The sequence below is a fragment of the Delphinus delphis genome, chromosome 20 (assembly GCF_949987515.2).
Source record: "Delphinus delphis chromosome 20, mDelDel1.2, whole genome shotgun sequence".
Lineage (NCBI taxonomy): Eukaryota > Metazoa > Chordata > Mammalia > Artiodactyla > Delphinidae > Delphinus > Delphinus delphis.
In genome coordinates, this window is record NC_082702.1 from 33,246,717 (window position 1) to 33,265,995 (window position 19,279).

The 19,279-nt window shown below is 40.0% G+C and overlaps 2 pseudogenes; one reads left to right on the top strand and one right to left on the bottom strand.

Annotated features, from left to right (window-relative positions):
• The window catches only part of LOC132416511 (small nuclear ribonucleoprotein-associated protein N pseudogene), a 240,505-nt pseudogene that overhangs the window by 175,951 nt on the left and 45,275 nt on the right, over positions 1-19,279 (top strand).
• The window catches only part of LOC132416051 (Y-box-binding protein 1 pseudogene), a 35,676-nt pseudogene continuing 33,288 nt past the window's right edge, over positions 16,892-19,279 (bottom strand).

A 19,279-nucleotide genomic window follows, 5' to 3' on the forward strand; every position in this document is an offset into this window, starting at 1 on the left:
TGAGTTATTTGTAGTGAGGTGGATGGACCTAGAGTCTGTCATACAGAGTGAAGTAAGTCAGAAAGAGAAAGACAAATACCATATGCTAACACATATATATGGAATCTAAGAAAAAAAAATGTCACGAAGAACCTAGGGGTAAGACAGCAATAAAGACACAGACATACTAGAGAATGGACTTGAGGATATGGGGAGGGGGAAGGGTAAGCTGTGACAGAGTGAGAGAGTGGCATGGATATATATACACTACCAAACATAAAATAGATAGCTAGTGGGAAGCAGCCGCATAGCACAGGGAGATCAACTCGGTACTTTGTGACCACCTAGAGGGGTGGGATAGGGAGGGTGGGAGGGAGGGAGATGCAAGAGGGAAGAGATATGGGAACATATGTATATGTATAACTGATTCACTTTGTTATAAAGCAGAAACTAACACACCATTGTAAAGCAATTATACTCCAATAAAGATGTTAAAAAAAAAAAAAAAGTCTCTTGCCTTTTCGGCAGGTCCAGACTTTTTCCGGACTCCCTCCCGGCTAGCCGTGGTGCACTAACCCCTTCAGGCTGTGTTCACGCTGCCAACCCCAGTCCTCTCCCTGGGATCCGACCGAAGCCCAAGCCCGAGCCTCAGCTCCCAGCCCCCGCCCGCCCAGCGGGTGAGCAGACAAGCCTCTCGGGCTGGTGAGTGCCGGTTGGCACCGATCCTCTGTGCGGGAATCTCTCCGCTTTGCCCTCTGCACCCCTGTTGCTGCGCTCTCCTCCATGGCTCCAAGGCTTCCCCACTCCGCCACCCGCAGTCTCCGCCTGCGAAGGGGCTTTCTAGTGTGTGGAAACCTTTCCTCCTTCACAGCTCCCTCCCACTGGTGCAGGTCCCGTCCCTATCCTTTTGTCTGTTTTTTCTTTTTCTTTTGCCCTACCCAGCTACGTGGGGAATTTCTTGCCTTTTGGGAGGTCTGAGGTCTTCTGCCAGCGTTCAGTGGGTGTTCTGTAGGAGCTGTTCCACATGTAGATGTATTTCTGATGTATCTGTGGGGAGGAAGGTGATCTCCGCGTCTTACTCTTCCACCATCTTCCTCAACTCTGAGCAGGTTGTATTAAGTTATCCTTCAAGATTCCTTCCACAGATTCTCTAGTTATCCCTATAGCTGTTCATCGTCTAGAATATACAATTGCCTAGAATCATAAAATCCTTATGGGCCAACCTACCTCTGGAAGTTCTCCAGCACCAATATTTCAGATGTCTCTCCTTTATTTCTAACAACATTTTCCAGACTTTTCTGGTTGCATCCAGACCTTGTTTGAATTATTCTGCAATGCCTTGTCCTCCCCTCCCTCAGCCATGTCCATTTACATAGCAATGGGCTCAGAATCCAGACTGCAGCTCAGAGAATTGGGCTGTACTTGCTTTGGCATCACTTTGCATCACCTCACCTTGGAATCTGCTCTTGTGCCTGCTCAGGGCATTTTGTGAAAATTGCCAGTAATGTGGCTTCTGCGTCTGCTGGTGTCACTTACCCTTTAACATGATGGAATAAAAATGTTGGAAGTACTGGAGATGCTTGTTACTCTACATTTGGAGCTGTCTGTGGATGTGGCCCTTGACCTGCAGCTTCTCCGTAGAGATGCTTTCTGCTTCTGCTAAAAGTACCGGCTTTCTAAAGCAGTCTCACATCATTGCTAACTCCCCCCTCTTTCTTCAGGGTCAGACTTCCTTTGTCCACTGACAATGGGGACAGGGAAAGGAACTCACAATTATTGGACACTGTTTTGGTGTTTTATATCGGTTATCAAGTTCTGAGCTCACACCCACTCTATCTGGGAACCTCTGTGATTCCCATTTTATAGAAGAGAAAGCTGAGTGTCCAAGGAGTTGAGTAAGTTGCCAAAGACACAGACATAGTCAACAGTGGAGATGGATGCATGAATTTTATGATTACACTTACAAGAGTCAGTTTTGCTTGCCACTAAGAACCCCGATACAGGAGTCAAGTCCTCTTTAAACCAAAGTTTATATCCAATCGTCAGCTCAAATTCATCAGCTCTCTTTGAGATGAACTGTAGTAGATGAGCTGGCTTGCTTAAAAAGATCTGAAGAGAGATACCCTTGTTCCCTAGGGCTCTGGTGAGTTGTTATTTGCAGGGGAGGTAAAAGCGTGTGTGTGTATGTGTGCGCGTGTGTGTGTGTGCGCGTGTGTGTATGATTTCAAATCCAGGTTTCATTCTTCATTCACTGTTTGAGGCTCGGGGAAGTTAAGCAGCATGACCCAGGTCAGTTTTCTCATGTGAATGATGGAGATAATATGCATCTCATCCAGATTATGAAATGAGCCATTTGTTTAAAGCACTTCTCACATAGTAGATGTTTAAAAATACGCATTAACATTCCTTTTTGTAACAGCCTTTAAGAACCTATGTTTTCCGGGAGTTCCCTGGAGGTCCAGTGGTTAGGACTTGGCACGTTCACTGCCGGCACCCAGGTCGGGGAGCTGAGATCCTGCAAGCCGCTTGGCACAGCCAAAAAAAGAAAAAAAAAAAAACCAAAACACCTATGTTTTTCTGATGTAACATTACAAAGTCAACCCAACTAGGGAATCAAAGCCAACTGAAGTAGATACCTTTAGTTTCGTTGATCGAAAGTAGGTGGAAATCTTCAGCCAGTGGAAATCTGGCCACCCATTTGCAGAGTAGGGGCAGGACTGACAGAAAGTTAAATCCCTCAGGCATGTTGGAGAGAGAGTTAAGCCCTGGCGACAGTTATGTCCCAAATCAGTGATTTTCAAAGTGCTCTGGAGAGCCTTCGTGTTCTCTGGAGAGCCTCAGGGGGTGTCAGTGAGAGGAGGCGACGGAGGTGCAAGCCTGACTCTTGCTCCATGTGAACTCTTCATTATCTTTTAAACTTTTGCTTGAGTCATGGCATCCAAACAACATGGTGGGAATTATGATCAATGGACTCACTGATCACAGTTGATTTCTCTTCCTCCTCATTTGTAGAAAACCAGGGCTTCCAGTTTCCTAGGTACTCATGTCTGTTGCGTGTCCCTTGCAAGGGACTGCGACTAGCCATTGGTGCCCCTCATGATGAGGCTCAGGCCTGTGTGGATTTACTAAATCATAGACAGACTGGCACCCTGTCCTTAGCTCTGGCCTTGGGTTCATTCACAAGGGCATCTGCTCCATTTCCCTGCTTTGATGTTGACTCCCCCTCTCCACAGACTTGGATGCTGGTGTCTCACTGGAGCTCAGCATGTGATTTTAAATTCAGATGGTCAGATAGCTAAGAAAGTGCTGATAGCTTATGCTGTGGTGAAATATGCTTTTTTTTTTGTTTTCTGTACATAATTGCTTTTGTATTTTGCTCCCCTTATCCCCAGCTGACAATATTTTAATTAAAAGTTGAGGTGAGAGAACATGGGGAAGTTTGTGGAGAAACGTGCTTGCCTTTTGTTTAATCCTACCACTCCAAAAAATGCTTTAAGCCCTTTGGTAAGCAAATAGAGAATTGAAAAGTGAGAAAAAGCCAGACAATGTGTTTTTCAAAAATATCTTATTTTGTTTATTCTTGTCTTTTAAGAAAAGACTCAGAATTCAAATGCCTTTGCTCTCCCAACTCTATATTATTGCTTCAAGAAATGATCAAGATCACTGAATCCTTTCATTCCTAAAGCATATAAAAATAGACAAATCATATATCTCTATATATATGTCTATTTATGATTTTTAAATGGCAAATTCAGCACAGGACCTAATCTAAATCAAATATGAATTCCAAACCTGAATGTAATTGATTAAATTAAAATCAAGAATTGTTTCTACGGCTTCCCTGGTGGCGCAGTGGTTGAGTCCGCCTGCCGATGCAGGGGACACGGGTTCGTGCCCCGGTCCGGGAAGATCCCACATGCCGCGGAGTGGCTGGGCCCGTGAGCCATGGCCGCTGAGCCTGCGCGTCTGGAGCCTGTGCTCTGCAACGGGAGAGGCCACAACAGTGGGAGGCCCACGTACCGCAAAAAAAAAAAAAAAAAAAAAAAAGAATTGTTTCTAAAAGGGATGCTCCTATACATTACTACTCATAAGGTTACAGTGGGAAGAGTGCATTATTTTATTTCTTCCATCAGATGGTTTTCTCTCTTCACTTCTGCAGAAAAATAGAAGCTGCAGGTAACAAGAAAATAAATTTATTTCTGTTCTCACTGTTATAGCCTTACTCAATTTTAGCTGCTCCCTCCCAGTTACATGTAGTCTCTCTCTAGTGTGATCTTTTTCCTGACATTTTTCCTGAGCCTCGTTTCCAAGGGAAGAAGCAAACATACTTGTAAGCTTCTCCTAGAAGCATAGTTGGTTGACTTTTGCCACCTTTTCTTTTTCATGATATAGTATCAGTAAAGCCACCTTTAGCCTGGTTTATTTTCCCAGAGTTGGGCCAGTCCACAAATGATCTTTGTAAACAAGCTGATAAGAGGTGCCAGGAAAAAAAAAAAAAAAGCTATTTTAAGGATTTCTCCTTTCTTTAGATGCAGATATTGCTGAAGGCTTCACTGGGTTTTGCCGTCTTCTATTTTGGAGACCCTGTAATTTACACAGGAATAGTTCTTTTAGCATCAACCCTGCCAAAGACTGAATGTTTTTGTCTCCCCCAAATTCATATATTGAAACCTAATTCCCAGTGAAATGGAATTTGGAGGTGGGGCCTTTGGGAGGTGATTAGATCATGAGAGCAGAACCCTCATAAATGGGATTAGTGTCCCTATACATCTCAGAGAACTCCCTTGCCCCTTTTACCATGTGAGGACACAGTGAGATGACAGCTGTCTATGAACCAGGAAGCAGGTCCTCATCACACACCAAATCCGATGATGCCTTGATCTTGGATTTCCCAGTCTCTAGAATCTGGGATGGGGAGTGGGTAGGTGGGGGAAATAGGTGAAGGTGGTCAAAGGGTGCAAACTTCCAGCTATAAGAGGGTTAAGTTCTAGAGATCTAATGTACAGCATGGTGACTATAGTTAACAATATTGTTTTATATACTTGAAAATTGCTAAGAGAGTAGATCTTAAATGTTCTTACCGAAAAAAAAAAAAGTAACTATGTAAGGTGATGGATGTGTTAACTAACTGTATTGTGTTAATCATTTCACAATATATACATATATCAAATCATCACAGTGTACACCTTAAACTTACATAATGTTATATGTCAATTATATCTCAATAAAGCTGAAGAAGTTTTTTTAAAAAGGGACCAAAAATATACATTTGTAAAAAATTTTACAGTTATGATTTCTGGACTTAGATATAGGGGCTACATGTGACTTTTATAATAGTGCTTCTCATATTATATTGACATACTTGGTATAATAATAAATGTTTGTTTTATTCAGTTATCCATCCATCAATGCATTTGTCACAGGTCTGCATCAAAACAGAGCCCAAGATAAGGATTAATTCTGATGCAATCAGCCCGCATTCACTTGGTAGTTAAAAGGATAGGGAAAAAGAAAATGAGTTGAGGAGAGATGAGAGGCATTCAAAGAAAAGTGGCTACTGCTTTATAATAAGTCACAACAGACATAGCTGATTGCTCAGTAGATCCAATACTTAAGATCACAGGATGCTTTGGGACAGAGAAGCTGTTCCTTGGAATGGTACCTTGGAGGGATAAAGGATAAGAGAATTTGTCTTCTGGTTCCTTCTTCTCTTCCATCTTCTGTCTCTCATTGGTTAATGTTTGTCTTATTGGGAGTTAATGCCTCCAAACTTCTGGGTTGCTTTTTAAATCTCTGTTGGCAAGCATTATAGAAGCCATTTGATGTGGCACTTTGGGTCCAAACTGATATGATAGGCAGAAACTACTTTTACGATTAGCAATTTTGCATCCCATTTGCAATATTTTTACTTACTCCAAGGTCATGAAGATATTTTCTTATTTTTTTTTCTAGGAGCATACTGTTTTATTATTCACTTTTAGATCTACAGTTCATATAAAATTGATTTTTATGTATGGTGTGAGGTAGGAGGCCAATTTTTCAATTTGCATTTTCAATTGGCCCAGCATCAATTATTATAAAGGCTATCTTTTTCTCATTTTATTGCAATTTTACTTCTGGACTTAAAAAAATTTATTTTTCATTGGTCTTTTAGTCTTTCCTTGTACCAATATCCAACAGTCTAAATTGTTATAATTTCATAATTAACTTTTAATGTCTAGTAGTGTAAGTGCACAGCTTTGATCTTCAAAACAAAGTTTAGACTATTCTTTGCATTCCTGTAAAATGTTAGTATTGACATCAGTTTGCACGCACAAACATCCTTGAAATTTTTATTGGAATTGCATAAGATCTACAGATCAATTTAGGGAAAATTGATAACTTTAAATCATTGAGTTTTGCATCTTTAAACATGACTTTTCTTTCCATCTTTTTATCCATTTTTTCTTTTGTTCCATCTTTTTGTTCTTAAAATTTTTTTTTCTCAATAATAGTTTCTAATTTTCAGTACAAAAGTCTTGCACATTGTTCTTAGATATATTTCTGGGTAATAGATTTTTTTGGATGATATTTTGATAAATTTTTTTTTGAAAATGATTTTGTTTTTGTTTCTGGTGTTTATTAATACAATTGGTTTTTGTATATCAACCTTGTCATTAGGAGTTCTTGCTAAATGCACTTATTATATCTAATATATTGTCCATAGAGTATTGAATTTTCTATGTACACAACCATGTATTAGTTTGTAAATAATCACTCTTTTAGTTTTTCTTTTTAAAATTTATATATATATATTTTTAATCCTAAAGCCTTGACTAGGCACTTTTTCATTATTAAATGTTGAATCAAATTGGTAAGCAATGACATTGTTTTATCATTCCTGATCTTGGCGAAATCTTTTAATATTTCACCTTGAAGTTTTTTACATGAAAATGTATGAAGTACGTTTTTTTTTTTTTTTTTTTTTGCGGTACATGGGCCTCTCACTGCCACAGCCTCTCCCGCCGCGGAGCACAGGCTCCGGACGCACAGGCCCAGCGGCCATGGCCCACGGAACCAGCCGCTCCGCGGCACGTGGGATCCTCCCGGATCGGGGCACGAACCCACATCCCCTGCATCGGCAGGCGGACCCCCAACCACTGCGCCACCAGGGAAGCCCGAAGTATGATTTTTTAAAAGATGTGATTTATCAGATTAAGTTCCCTGCTATTTCTAATTTGCTGAGAGTTTCGTTTTGAAATCATGAAAGAGTTTGAAGTTTATTAAATGCCTTTCTTGCATCTGTAAATATGATGGTAGATTTTCCCAGTCATTTTATTTTCTTAATTAGTGCATTACATTGAATTTTCAATGCTAAACCAATCTTGTTTAGAAGAAGCACAGGGGGAGCACAGTAATCTGATTTGAAATTTTATTTGTGGGAAAATTTAATAATGGATTTAATTTCTTTAACTTTGAGTATAAAACTATTCAGAATCCTTATTTTTTCCTGTATTCCTTTTAGTTTAAGTTGTATTTATCTAGAAAAATGTTCATTTCATGTAATTTTTAAATTTATTAGCACAAAGATGTTGATAATCACATCTTATTATCTTGTTAACATCTGTAGAATCTGTAGAGATGTCCCTTTGTTCTTAACTGAAATTGATGGCTTGTGCATTCTTTTTCTGTTTTATGAATCATTTTGTTAGGAAGCTGTTAATTTTATTATATTTTCAAAGAAACAGTTTTTGTATTTGTGGACTTATTATTTGATGTTTGTCTTCTATATTATTTTCTGCTCTTGTTTTTGTTACATCTTTCCCCCTGTTTTCCTGTGGTTTTATTTTCTATTCTTTATTTTTAAAGACTTTCTCTTTGAAATGGATTCTTATTCATTTTTCTTTTCTAACACATGTATTTAAGAGTAACTTTAGCTGCATTCAAGTTTTGATAGGTACATTGCTCTGTTGTTGGACGTGCGTGTGTGTGCATGGGTGCATGTGCAGAGTTTCTAATCCATTTACGTTTACTCATATTAACTGGCTTAACAATTTGTTCTCTATTTATCACACTGGTCATATTCTTTTTTCTCTCACATTTCTTGTCTTTTATTGATTAATCATTAAAATGTTATTATTCCATTTACATCACTTATTAAATTGTTATTTTACTATTCCTTTTGTGGTTCCTCTAAGTATTATGACATTCATCCTTGATTTATTCCAGTGCAATATAATTTAGTACTTTTACTACTTCAATAAAAATTCCAGGGCTGGGCTTCCCTGGTGGTGCAGTGGTTGAGAGTCCGCCTGCCGATGCAGGGGACACGGGTTCGTGCCCTGGTCCAGAAGGATCCCACATGCCACGAAGCGGCTGGGCCCGTGAGCCACGGCTGCTGAGCCTGTGCGTCTGGAGCCTGTGCTCCGCATCGGGAGAGGCCACAACAGTGAGAGGCCCGCATACCGCAAAAAAAAAAAAAAAAATTCCAGGGCTGTAGAACACTTTATTTCTATTGATTTACTTCATGCCTGTGCTGTTATTTTCCTACACTTTTCTACGTATATTAAATACCATAATGTATTACTATTGTTTTATGTAATAAATATTTATGTAGATTCATCCACTTTTTTTTTTAACACCTTTCTTTGCTCTTTGTTTCATCTTTTATTCTCATGTTTCCATCTGGGATCATTTTCTTTTTGGCCAACCAACATACTTTAAAAGGATGCCTACTATATCTTTTGCTAGTATTTCTGATTGTTTTTAGCAGATTTTTTTAGGATAACTAACCAAGTTCCAGAAATATAGAAATCAGTTGGTTCTTTTCAGTGGACTCACTTTCTCTGCTGTAGAATTCTCAAATTAAACTGAATGAGCCCACAGATCTTTTTTTATTTTGTATCCTGATATTACTTTCAATAAAAATTTAGTAAAATTAATTATTTTGAACTAATACACTCAATTAGACTTCATTTATTTTCTTTAGCTAGATTGGCATATGGTGTTAATGCTTAAATATGCAGGGAATTAATTTCTTTTAAAATTGTTGAAAACACATGGTTGATTGAAGCTTGCTAAAACAAATATTCTGTATATATCTGTAATACTATTTTTATGTCTTTATCAAATATCACATCTACATTTTTCTATAGTTATGTAGTCCTTTCCTCCTTGTATCCTTATAACTGCTTTGGATTTTAACATACTGTGCTACTTCCTTTCATTATATTTACTTTTGTATTTGATTAATTTTGTCCCCTGAGACATCATATGCTTTTCTGTCTGGCAACTTGGTAATAATAGTAGTGGTTGTTGTTATTATCATTATTCTCTGTTCTTTGAGGGGACAAAGGAGAGCCTGGTATATATTGCCTGATAAAACCCTGTTTTGAGTCTATGATAACATCTACCTTGTTTTTTTCCTGAGATAATACACATAACCTCGTGGTATCAGAAATATCTTTGATGTTAAACATCTCTATTAGCAAAAATCTCTTCTGCAACCATAATATACTAACTTGGAAAATTGTTATGATGTTTCTCCCCCTCAGGCTTTTGGGATGTGAAATTTATAAACATTACCTTTGTCTCAGATGTAAATGTTAGAAAACTAAATGTCTTCAAAGAATCTGACAGACACACCAAAGCCAAATTTTATTTCCGTTACAAAGCAAGTATTGCCTCTTTGGATTTATTATATATATAATTAGGAGCTTACTAGAGTCTAATGAAGGCTATCTGTATATCACCACTATTGCAAAAGTGTACCTTTGACAATTGATATTTTGCGTGTAGAATAGAATTTAACTTTGTGTGCTACACATATTTTGATATTCAGGGATTGTCAGACTTTTGGTTTAAGGAAGTTTGATGGGGTTACTGTGGACTTCATTGTTCAAATGAAAAGTTCAGAAAAGAGAGTATAATGGAATTTGGAATCTATTCTTTCTGCTTTTGAATACAGTCCAGCTATTATATTAATACCAAGATGGATAGAACAGAGCTGGCCCTATGTGCAATTTTTCTTACTTTGAAGCAGGCTACATGAAGAATTTTTATGTTTTGTTTTTGAAAAGTAGGTAGATTATATTCTTGGTTCATCTTTGTTTTGCAGCGGTAAAATTAGAGGCCTCAGCCTCCTGCTGGCAGAACAAGCTCTCAATTTCTCACTGTCGAAATTCAATCTGATTTCTATCTTTTTCACTAAAAAGCTGTCAACAGCAAATAAGCATTCCCCATCAAAGAGCCACATTCATTTCTGAGGTATACAAATTCCTCTCATGGGAGAGGATTCAAGTAATTTAAATTGTTTCTGACTTTTAATTTCTTTTCTGGGAAACAGGAAATGGTATTAGCATGGACTTTTAACTGCAGTCCAGAATGAAAGAAGAAAAGACATGCACGGACACTCTTCAGGGTGACATTCCCAGTGCCTTTATGTCTCAGGGTACAGCATGTTTACAGCGCATAAAACAGTGTTTCCATCTGCATTCTTGTTTGCAGCTAGTCACCTAATCTGAGCTGTAGCTTCATGCTTTTAAGATGCATTAATACAAACTCATTTGTTTTAGAAGCAGACTTGCTGTTGGAATGTATATTGCCAGCATAAAAATAGGAAATGCCTCTGAAATAAAAATATTTTTCTTTCTTAGAATTTAGTTTGGGAAGTGGTCTTTTCTTTAGAAAGAGATGAAATTCTAGGTATTATCTTGTCCCCTTATTTTTGCTTTTTTTGGGCTTATTTTATTTATTGAAAATGAGGGTTTGATAGAGTACATTGGTTTGTAGCTAAACATTTATGCTGAGCATATGCATTACTTTCTTTGCAGAACTTCGTTAAAGAGACTTGTAAAAGTGCGAGCTTTTGGTTTTAAACCGTAAATTTCATTATCTGTCATTCTCCCCGGCCAGTTCATGCAGACATTCACGATCTCAAAATCTGATGATGGGGATAAAAGTGGTAGGCATGGTATACACATACAAATAAGTAAGCTACCTATCACAGTTAAAAGCAAAACTCCCTTTATGTGCAAATGCATTTGACAGTATTTAGAAAAAGAAGAGGAATTTAATAAGTAGATTTAGAGTGAGCTAGAAATCTACCACAAAGGTTATCAGATGACTTCCAGGACTTTAAAAGTCCTCCCACTTTTCGTAGGAGTATTCTGATTAGTGGAGGTCCCCTTAAAATGAAGACACCTAGAATCAAACTCAATTGCAAATGGTGTCTCATTGGCATAGGATGAAAATGTAATCTAACTATGTTTTCTGATCTAGCATCCATACATATGTGTTTGTGTATCTATATCTATATCTTTATCTATATCATCTATCTATCTAAATCCTGGGCTTATTCTTTTCTTTATTCAGTATAATTTTTTTTAATTTAATTTAATTTATTTTTTTATACGGCAGGTTCTTACTAGTTATTCAGTATAATTTTTGAAGATCTACCTTGGAGGTTCCCAACAGTGAGCTAAGAACTATACAGTCTTGACGGAGGATGAATAAGGCTGAATCCTACAATATGGGCCTAGGGAAGATGCATGCTAATTACATTATTACATGTGTGACATATTTTAACGATGGAGAAGTAAAGGACATTAAAGCAGCACATAACAAGTATCCCTGGTCCCCAGCTGGGTTTAGAAGTTTGAACAGCCTGTTAATGTAGAGCACCCCCTGCCCCCAGATGGATAATTGTGAGAGCATTTGTTCAACAGGTACTTGCAGGAGAGGCTGAATAGAGAAACAGTGGTGGCAGTGCTGAGACTCTCCTTTCGTGTCTTGAGTGATTGAGCACTGGCCCTAAGTTCAGCCTAATAGAAGCCCTGCTGTTAACCAAGCCCACCCTCTTACAAGGAAGTTTAGCTACTGCGGGTTTTAGTTGATCAGCCCCTCTGGATTTCACCCTCACCATCAGTTCCACATTAGGCACTAGAGAGGACTTTGGTAGATACAGTTTGACTTCATCTCATTTCATTTCGAGTGATGTTTCTGCACCCTTTATAGATTAGGACTGAAATGTTGGGTCTCCTGAAGTCTCCCTGAGAAATAGTGTTTAAGGGGCCTCCAAGGAGGAGGAAAAGCTATGCATATGAAGAGGGACTGGGAGAAGGAGTCTGAGAAAGAAGGAGCAGTATGTGCAGAAGCTCTGAGGAGAAGAGAGCAGCTGCTGAGAAGGCCAGTAGGTCAGTGGAGGGGAGAGAGAGAGGGGCCAGTAGGTCAGGGGAGGGATACAGAAATAAGGGAGAGGTTGGCTTGAGACGAGGCAAGAAGGATGGGTAAACTTTACCCCTTTTATTCATTTGTAACCCCAATTCTATTCTTTTCCCTTTTCTGCTCTGTTCTGTGCTCTGCAAAGTTGACCCTTGCAGATTGCATCACCCAGACTCCCTGGCTTGCTAATTGTTGGATTTGACCAATGAGATGGCAATGGCAGTATACGGAAATGTGGAGGAGAGATAGGTCGAGGTATATCTCTTCCAACTTTCTTCCTGCTTTGGTTCCCTGTCTCAGGCAAGAACTGCATCCCTCCAGTTCCTCTGGAGACCTGTCCTCCATGGCTCCAGCTCTCATTGGATTCCTGGAGCATCCTAGCATTGGCCTTAGGGATATTAATGTCTTCACATTATTTCTTACTGCCCTATCATCTTTGCCCCATCATAATTCCCTAAATTATGCCTGTACTCCTGTAAACAGTCCCTAAGTTAAAATATCTTCATCTGAATGATGTAGGATCAATTCTGTTTCCTGCAGGGAGCCTGACTCATTTAGGTGGGTTCTAAGGCTGTGCAGCTGAGGAAATATCTCGTAAATCCAATAAAAATACCACTTTTCTTACCTCACCCAAGATGTTTGATTCCCACATCCTGGAGACAATAAAAAGATGGAGACTTGGTGAATCTTAGTAACTGCTATCATGCCCCTTTCTGGTATGAACCATATATGAGGCTGGTTGAAGTCATATCGGTAAGGTTGGAAGAGGTTTTCCATGCCTCCTGATTCCCTCTTCTCCCTGCCTATTTGAAAGGCCATTTCTGACCTCTCACCTGATTGGTATTGTGTGCTAAGCTGAGGAATTAAAAAAAAAATAGTCCTGAAAGCTACATGCATTTTCATACCCACAGCTAACACGTAGGCTGTATAGACCCATGATAAAATACATATGGTTTATGACGATTTAATAAGTTACTGCTTTCTCCAGGACAGGAATCCTGGTGATAACTTGGCCCAGAATATAGTATCTCAATATCTACCTCGCTTGTGAGGTGGGTCATAAGTAATTTGTTACCATTCATAATTAAGTACTGAAGTTTGCAAATAATTACCTATGGATTCATAGTTACCCTACAATAACAGAGTACTTTCTTGCATTCTTCTGTACTTCCTTGAGAAAAGAAAAAACAATTAAGATACAGCTAACATGCAGGGAATTGTATAGAAAACCCCACCTCTTTGTCTATGTCATAGTCGTGAATGGAGTGGTGATGCTGGTATTTAACTAGCACCTTGGAATAAAAAGACCAAGAACCACTGCCTTCACGTTTAACTATGACTAGAGGTATAATTTCTCATTTTGTGACCTGTGTATAAGGAGATCTTATTTTCTTTTTGTGGGGAGAGTACATGGCAAGGAATAATAATCGTTCGTAAGCCAAGAGTGTTTGCATATAGGATGTCAGCTTCAGGAGGGTGGAGCCTTTGTTTTTTCACTGCTTTGGCCCCAGTGAGTAGAGTAATATCTTGCCTATAACAGATGCTCAACACATATTTGTGGAAAAAATGGAGAATTGGATAGTCTCCTTTCTGGACACAAACAGGTACTTCCTTCTCAACCTCTCTGCCTGAGAAGCATTATATGTGGGTGGTAAGAGAACAGGTTTTAGATGCCAGTTAAACTGCTTGCACTCAGAGCTGTCCTTTATTTGGTGTGCCATCTCGTGGGATTTAACTAATTTTGTGTTCTTCAATTTCTTCATCTATTCTTTTGTAAAGTAAGCTACCAGTATTTACTTCACTGTAAGAGTTCGTAACATAAAGTGTGTGGAAATACAGGGTAGGAAACCTTAAATACATAATTTATCATCATTATTCTTTTCACCATATGATATTATTTATGAGCAAACTGTTTCTGTAATTTCTGTATCAGGAGAAACAGATAGATGTTCCCCAATGTTGATATAATCTTTGGGATGGAATATAACAAACTGTTGGGACTAACCACGATTTATGCCAAGACCAGGGCCTTACTCCACCTAAATTTTACTAAATGTGGGTTAAAGTTGGCTCTGATGAAAGGAAACAGTCATTTTGCTCAGTTTGGTTCAAATTACTCTTCATGTCAGGGGAAGAACAGACAACTGGTTTTTGTGAGAAGAAGCACAATAGGCTGGCTAGAGCCCACAAAACTAGGAAACTGAATCAGTTTTCTCATCTGTAAAATGGGCATGAAAATCCCTGCCTTTTCTCTATCACAGGGCTTCTGGGAGGAGCATATCAGAGAATGGACTGGAAATGCCCTATGTTAACTTTGGGACCTTTACATATCTTGGAGGTTACAATCCCCGCCTGAATTTTATCTGTTAAATTAGTGAATCAGAAAGGCCAATCTTGGTAAAGACTAAGGCATGATGGCAGGTGAGAGTGTGAAAGCTTGGGAGACACGTGACATACTGCTTTTTTGTAGTATGGTCTTTTAGCTCATGGAGGGTGCTTCCTGTTGCAGACCTAAGAAACCAGGGAAACAAAGATCCCCAGTCCAAGGAAAAGAGGGACGCTGCTTTCTTCCAGGAAAAATACCTGAAGCTTCCCGGGCCCCCTAGACTGAAAGCACAAGAGTTAAATACTGTTGCTGAGAGAGAAATCAATACCGATTTCAAGAATAAGATAGCTCTGTTCCAACTGGAGTGGGATGTGTGAAGCATACGATAGCCTATTTCGGGTCTAGCCTGGCCAGCAATTTTTAAGGAAGGAACTTGATAACCTCAGCTGACTGTGACAATGAAACCCACTGGGGACTTGAAAATGAGAATGTCAGTGCATTGCTTCTATTTATCTATTTCTTAAAGACAGAAGTGGAAAAGGTTGAAAGCAAATATTGTCTTGAAATGATGGAATATATTGAAACTCTTTTGCTGTTAAACTAGCCCAAGATCTGCGTCTGCCTTATACACAGTGGCTTCAAACACTTTTTGACTATGGGATCATGTGTTGATCAGAGAAGCCCAGTAAGTGATACAGGTAAAAATGGACCTGTTCCAGTTGAAGGGAAATGGGGCCTCTGGATGGGTCTCTGACTACATTATTTGCCCAGTGATCGTCATCCCTAAGATGGAATTCTCCTGGCTCTGACCACTCTGCTCAGGTTATCCAGCCCATCTGTCAGGTCACTCAAATGATGCCCCTTCCTGCTGGGCCTCTCGGGTAGAGTCATCAGGGACCACATGGATGCTTCAGACTAGGACTATATCATCTCGTATCTCTACAGGGTATAGCATAGTACCTGGCACCTAGGGAGGTCAGTGTGTGCTTGCTAAGTTTACCTGGATTTTCCATTTTGTCCCCCTTTCTATTACCACCTGTACCTGGGTTCTTCCCGCTTCTTCCATTCATCTCTGCGATGTGTCTGTTCTCTGAATTCTTGGCTTCTTCAGGTCTGGGCTATCCTACTAATATTGAGCCTTTCATTAAAACACTAAGATGTAATATTTGGGTGGAGACTTTGAATTCTTTGGAGATAGATGGGGGCCTTGAATGACAAGAGGAATGACTATGTATTAAGCAAGACCTCTTTCTACAACTTATCATTTACACATGAGTATATCTACTTAATGAACACTTAGTATGAGCACTTACTATGTGTCTGACACTTAATGAGCACTTACTATGTGTCTGACACTGTTTCCGATGACAGAAATACAGCAAAGAATAACAAACAGAATCCCGGCCCTTAAGGAGCCTACTTTCTAGTGGAAGGAAACAAATATAAACAACATGAAAAAATAAACAAAAAAATAATAGATACCACAATGATAATTAATATAGGGTGATGTAACCGGGTGGCTGGGTGCTTTTGAATGTGTAGTCAGGAAAAGCCTCCCTGAGAAGGTAACAGGTTGGGAGCTAATCCTGCAGAGATTAGAGGTAGAACATTTCAATAAAAGGAGACAATTAATGCCAAGGCCTTGTGGATCCTTTCAGAAGCCGGGTGGGAACATGGCAATAGAGGAGATGGTAGAGAGCAGAAGGGGCCAGGTTGGATAGGGCTCTGTAAGCCAGGACAGGTAATACAATGTTATTCTTTTTTTTTTTTTAACTTAACTTTAAAAAACTTTTAAAAACTTACCTTTGGCACTTCCCTGGTGGTCCAGTGGGTAAGACTCCATGCTCCCAATGCAGGGGGCCCGGGTTCGATCCCTGGTCGGGGAACTAGATCCCATGTGCATGCTGCAACTGAAGATCCTGCATGCCGCAATGAAGATCCCGCCTACCGCAGCTAAGACCTGGCGTAGCCAAAATAAATAAATATTAAAAAAAAAAAATTAAAAGAAAAAACTTAAGACCTCTGTTAACATGTGTTTGCTGTTTGTTGACTTTCTTTGAAAAAATCAAGTTGTAAACTTTCATTGCAAATTAAAAAGGAGGTTCTTAAAAATCTCAACTTGACCAGATGTGAAACAATTTAAAAACCTTTAAAGGTGTGTCGAGAATAACCAAGATTTAAAAAAAAAACAAACACACTTGTCATGACCATAAAGAGATACCTTTAGGTAAAAATTATAAAAACCCGGGCTTACCTGGTGGCGCAGTGGTTGGGAGTCCACCTGCCGATGCAGGGGACACGGGTTCATGCCCCAGTCCGGGAGGATCCCACATGCCGCGGAGCGGCTGGGCCCGTGGGCCATGACCACTGGGCCTGCGCGTCCAGAGCCTGTACTCCGCAACGGGAGAGGCCACAACAGTGAGAGGCCTGCGTACTGCAAAAAAAAAAAAATTATAAAAACCCCATGCAGCATAAACAATGCAGATAGTTCTAGTCATCTGGTCAACAGGCAAAAAGCAAGCAATTAAGGTCTCCAGCTCCAATCTTTTGTTCATTTCTTATTGCAGGAATTTCATGTTCATTTCTTCTTGTTGGATGGCTAAACCGATGACTGCAGAGATGGTAAGCCAGGCATTTACTCGGCACCACCCTGCTCAGTCGTGGGAGTGGATGAATTCTCAGCAGGTGGATGGACTGCATCTGTCTCTTTGCCACCTTGTGGTTGAGGGTTTTCTGGGTGTCTGTGTCAGTAGTTGAAGTTGCGGCGGTACCCATGTTGAGGTGGCTATTGACCTCCAGGTCTCCTCACCTAGATTTTCCTTATCTTCTTCGTTGCCTTCCTCTCTAGGCTGTCTGGCTAGGAGGGCTCCTGCAGAATCGTGGTCTCTAACCTGATACATATTCTGTCTCATGGGTCTGCCTTGCTCTGCACCCTGGTTGTCAGCACCCTCCATCCCCGCTCCGTGCACAGGAGGGTTGGAATACCGTGGTTCACTCCCGAAGGGTCTCCGCATGTGCTATGGTGGGCCCCGGTAGCGCTCTCCCATCCCACATTCTTCTCCTGCCCTCCCTATTTTGGTAATTATGCTGCTAACGGCATGGAGGACCCTGCAACATGGAGCGTATCTATCACACTTACAATCTGCAGCGATATTGACCATCACCAGGGCCTGTGACACATGCTGCCTCCGCCTTCTCTTCTCTTTCCAACAATGTCAAACTCCACCCTTTCTCCATCTCCTACACTGCAAAGGTACTTCCGGGGTTATTCTTATGGCAGTCTGGTGTACAAATACACATTCCTTGGTGTCATTCCTGTTGATGAAACCACATATGTTTCTTTCTTTCTTTTATTTTTTAAAATTTTTTGGCTGTGCCACATGGCATGTGGGATCTTAGTTCCCCGACCAGGGGTCGAACCCCTGCCCCCTGCAGTGCAAGTGCGGAGTCTTAACCACTGGACTGCCAGGGAAGTCCCAACACATCTGTTTCTTACGTTGAATCATTTGGCTATTCGCAAGCCCTTGGGTGCAATGATCTTCTCATCCCTGAAGGCAGGCGGGGGCTGCTCACTGTTGCCGTGAGGGTGACTGGGACCCACTGTGGCAGCTGAGGCTCCTCCCAAGGTGTGATGGTAACTAGGCCAGGATGGTGATGGGGCTGCTCAGGGCTCTCTGGGGTCAGGTCTCCATTCCCACTACTGATCTGCAATGTTATTCTTAATAGGATGGGAAAGCATCGAGTGGTTTTTAAAAAAATCGAACCTTTTACTTTGAGATAGTTGTAAATTCACATGTAGTGGTAAGAAATGGTGCCAGAGATCCTGAGTGCACTATACTCAGTTTCCCCCAAGGTTAACATCTTGCAACATTGTAATGCAATATCACAATCAGCATATTGACGTTGATATAATCCACTGATTTTATTGAGATCGCCACAGTTTTATTTGTACTCCTTTGTCTGTTTTATCATGCACTGCATAGTTCCATTCAGTTTTATCACTTGTGTAGAGTCATGTATCCATCTCCCCAGTCAAGATACAGAACGGCTCCATCACCACAAGGAGCCTTTGTGTTGCCCTTTTATGGTCACATCCATGTCACTCCTACCTCCATCCCCAGCCCTAATCCCTGGCACTCGCTAATCTGTTCTCCATTTCTATAATTCTGTCATTTCAAAAATGTTATACGTATGAAATTTACAGTATATCACCTTTCGGGATTGACTTTTTTTCAACATCAATCTGTGTCAATATGCATGTATCAGTAGGTTGTTTCTTATTGCTGAGTAATATGACATGTTTTGGATATACCACAGTTTATTTAACTATCACCCACTGAATTGGTTCTGGTTTTGGGCTGTTATGAATAAAGCTGCTATGAGGACTTGCATACAGGTGTGAACATTAGTTCTCATTTCTCTTGGGTAAATGCCTAAGAGCGTGATTGCTGGGTCATATAGTAGTTGCATATTTAGTTTTTTAAGAAACTGCCAACATATATTCCAGAGCCACTGGGTCATTTTAAGTAGGGGATGATCTGATTTATTATTATTTTTTTGTTTTTGTTAAGACCATCCTAGATGCTATTTAGGACATAGATTTTTCAGGTTGCCAGACACCAGCTCCAAGGTCAAGAGGACAAAGATGATGGCTTGGTCTAGGAAGGCACTGATGGAGAAGGAGAGCAGTGGATTTGACCTCAGGCAAAGGACAGAAATTAGGAGTTATCATTTTTGAGTTTGGCTTCTATTTTAATATGCATAGGTTCCTCA